Raw genomic sequence first — 4,184 nt, forward strand, 5'->3', positions numbered from 1 at the left:
AGCGACTGAAGATTCTGTCAATGACCGCGTCATCCGGGAGATTAACTCCCAGCTGAGTCAAGCGGTTATGTAACCCAGACATAGTGAGTATGTGCTCACTGACAGAACTGTTTTCCTCCATCTTACAGCTGAAGAACTTGTCGGAGACATCATATCTCTCGACCCAGGCATGAGCTTGAAAAACCATTTTCAGCTCTTCGAACATCTCATATGCTCCTTGTCTCTCAAAACGCTTTTGGAGCCCCGGTTCTAAGCTGTAAAGCATGCCGCACTGAACGAGGGAGTAATCATTGGTACGTGTCTGCCAAGCGTTCATAACGTCTTGTTCTGCAGGGAGAACATGTGCGTCACCTAGCGGTGCTTGTAGGACATAATCTTTCTTGGCAGCTATGAGGATGATCCTCAGGTTTCGGACCCAGTCCGTATAGTTGCTGCCATCGTCTTTCAGCTTGGTTTTCTCTAGGAACGCATTGAAGTTGAGGACAACGTTGGCCATTTGATCTACAATACATGTTGTAAAGATTTTAGACTAAGTTCATGATAATTAAGTTCATCTAAATCAAATGAACTCCCACTCAGATAGACATCCCTCCAGTCATCTAAGTATAACATGATCCGAGTTAACTAGGCCGTGTCCAATCATCACGTGAGACGGACTAGTCAACATCGGTGAACATCTTCATGTTGATCATATCTTCTATACGACTCATGCTCGACCTTTCGGTCTTCTGTGTTCCGAGGCCATGTCTGTACATGCTAGGCTCGTCAAGTCAACTTAAGTGTTTGCATGTGTAAATCTGTCTTACACCCGTTGTCTGTGAACGTTGGAATCTATCATACCCGATCATTCCCAACCGTGCACAGTTAGGGGGAACACTTTATTGAAATTATTATGAGGGATCATCTTATTTACTACCGTCGTTCTAAGTAAACAAGATGCAAAAACATGATAAACATCACATGCAATCAAATAATAATAGTGACATGATATGGCCAATATCACATAGCTCCTTTGATCTCCATCTTGGGGCTCCATGATCATCTTGTCACCGGCATGACACCATGATTTCCATCATCATGATCTCCATGAAGTTGCTCGCCAACTATTACTTCTACTACTAAGGCTAACACGTTTAGCAATAAAGTAAAGTAATTTACATGGCATTTCTCAATGACACGCAGGTCATACAAAAAATAAAGACAACTCCTATGGCTCCTGTCGGTTGTCATACTCATCGACATGCAATTCGTGATTCCTATTACAATAGCATGAACATCTCATACATCACATATATATCATTCATCATTCATCACAACTTTGGCCATATCACATCACAAAACACTTGCTGCAAAAACAAGTTAGACGTCCTCTAATTGTTGTTGCAAGTTTTACGTGGCTGCAAAAGGGTTCTAGCAAGAACGTTTTCTTACCTACGTGAAAGCCACAACGTGATTTGTCAACTTCTATTTACCCTTCATAAGGACCCTTTTCATCGAATCCGCTCCAACTAAAGTGGGAGAGACAGACACCTGCCAGCCACCTTATGCAACTAGTGCATGTCAGTCGGTGGAACCGGTCTCACGTAAGCATACGTGTAAGGTTGGTCTGGGCCGCTTCATCCCACAATACTGCTGAAGCAAAATAAGACTAGTAGCGGCAAGAAAGTTGACAACATCTACGCCCACAACAAATTGTGTTCTACTCGTGCAAAGAGAACTACGCATAGACCTAGCTCATGATGCCACTGTTGGGGAACGTTGCAGAAAACAAAAATTTTCCTACGGTTTCACCAAGATCTATCTATGAGTTCATCTAGCAACGAGTGATCGGATTGCATCTACATACCTTTGTAGATCACGCGCGGAAGCGTTCAAAGAACGGGGATGAGGAAGTCGTACTCGACGTGATCCAAATCACCGGAGAACCTAACGCCGAACAGACGGCACCTCCGCGTTCAACACACGTACGGTCAGCGTGACGTCTCCTCCTTCTTGATCCAGCAAGGGGAAGGAGAGGTTGATGAAGATCCAGCAGCACGACGGCGTGGTGGTGGATGCAGGGGTCACCGCAACAGGGCTTCGCCGTTTTACTGCGAGAGGGAGAGGTGTAGCAGGGGAGAGGGAGGCGCCAAGACTCAAGGGTGCGGCTGCCCCTCCCTCCCCCCTTTATATAGGCTCCCCAAGGGGGGCGCCGGCCCTAGGAGATGGGATCTCCTAGGGGGGCGCCGGCCAAGGGTGGAGTGGCCCCCAAGGCAAGTGGGGCGCCCTCCCCACCCTAGGGTTTCCAACCCTAGGCGCAGGGGGTGGGCCAAGGGGGCGCACCAGCCCACTATGGGCTGGTTCCCCTTCCCACTTCAGACCATGGGGCCCTCCGGGATGGGTGGCCCCACCCGGTGGACCCCCGGGACCCTTTCGGTGGTCCCGGTACAATACCGGTGACCCCCAAAACTCTCCCGATGGCCGAAACTGCACTTCCTATATATAATTCTTCACCTCCGGACCATTCCGGAACTCCTCGTGACGTCCGGGATCTCATCCGGGACTCCGAACAACTTTCGGGTTACTGCATATTCATATCTCTACAACCCTAGCGTCACCGAACCTTAAGTGTGTAGACCCTACGGGTTCGGGAGACATGTAGACATGACCGAGATGGCTCTCTGGTCAATAACCAACAGTGGGATCTGGATACCCATGTTGGCTCCCACATGCTCCTCGATGATCTCATCGGATGAACCACGATGTCGAGGATTCAAGCAACCCCGTATACAATCCCCTTTGTCAATCGGTACGTTACTTGCCCGAGATTCGATCGTCGGTATCCCAATACCTCGTTCAATCTCGTTACCGGCAAGTCACTTTACTCATACCGTAATGCATGATCCCGTGACCAGACACTTGGTCACTTTGATCTCATTGTGATGATGCATTACCGAGTGGGCCCAGAGATACCTCTCCGTCATACGGAGTGACAAATCCCAGTCTTGATCCGTGTCAACCCAACAGACACTTTCGGAGATACCCGTAGTATACCTTTATAGTCACCCAGTTACGTTGTGACGTTTGGTACACCCAAAGCACTCCTACGGTATCCGGGAGTTACACGATCTCATGGTCTAAGGAAAAGATACTTGACATTGGAAAAACTCTAGCAAACGAACTATACGATCTTGTGCTATGTTTAGGATTGGGTCTTGTCCATCACATCATTCTCCTAATGATGTGATCTCGTTATCAACGACATCCAATGTCCATAGTCAGGAAACCATGACTATCTGTTGATCAACGAGCTAGTCAACTAGAGGCTTACTAGGGACATGTTGGTGTCTATGTATTCACACATGTATTACGATTTCCGGATAACATAATTATAGCATGAATAAAAGACAATTATCATGAACAAGGAAATATAATAATAATCCTTTTATTATTGCCTCTAGGGCATATTTCCAACAAGTTCGTCGTAGTGTTCATTGATGATATCCTTGTTTATTCGAAGAATGAAGAGGAGCATAAGGAGCATTTGTGTTTGGTACTTGGTAAGCTCGGAGAACATCAGTTATATGCCAAGTTTAGCAAATGTGAGTTTTGGTTGAAAGAAGTTGGATTTCTCGAACACGTTATATCCGGAGAAGGTATAGCAGTAGATCCCACTAAGATTGATACCGTGACAAATTGGGAAGCCCCAACAACAGTTGGAGAGATCCAGAGTTTTCTTGGACTCGCAGGATACTACCGGAGATTCATTGAGAATTTCTCAAAGATTGTGAAGCCTATGACGGAGTTGTTGAAAAAAGGATACCAAGTTCATATGGATTGAGGAATGTGAAGCCAGTTTCCAGGAGTTGAAGAAATGTTTGGTTACATCACATGTGTTGATTTTGCCAGAGCAGACCAAGGATTATGAGGTGTATTGCGACGCTTCACGTCGAGGACTTGGAGCAGTGCTTATGCAGGAAGGAAGAGTTGTTTCATATGCCTCACGACAGCACAAACCTCATGAGTTGAATTATGCTACGCATGATTTGGAGTTAGCAGCCGTAGTGCATGCGTTGAAGACGCGGAGACACTTTCTCATTGGAAACCATTGTGAGGTATACACGGATCACAAGAGTTTGAAGTATATTTTCACGCAGAAAGAATTGAACCTCAGGCAAAGGAGATGGTTGGAGCTCATCAAGGAT

Source organism: Triticum urartu, chromosome 4A (assembly GCF_056163025.1).
Source record: "Triticum urartu cultivar PI428250 chromosome 4A, HENAU_Tu73, whole genome shotgun sequence".
NCBI classification, from domain to species: Eukaryota; Viridiplantae; Streptophyta; class Magnoliopsida; order Poales; family Poaceae; genus Triticum; species Triticum urartu.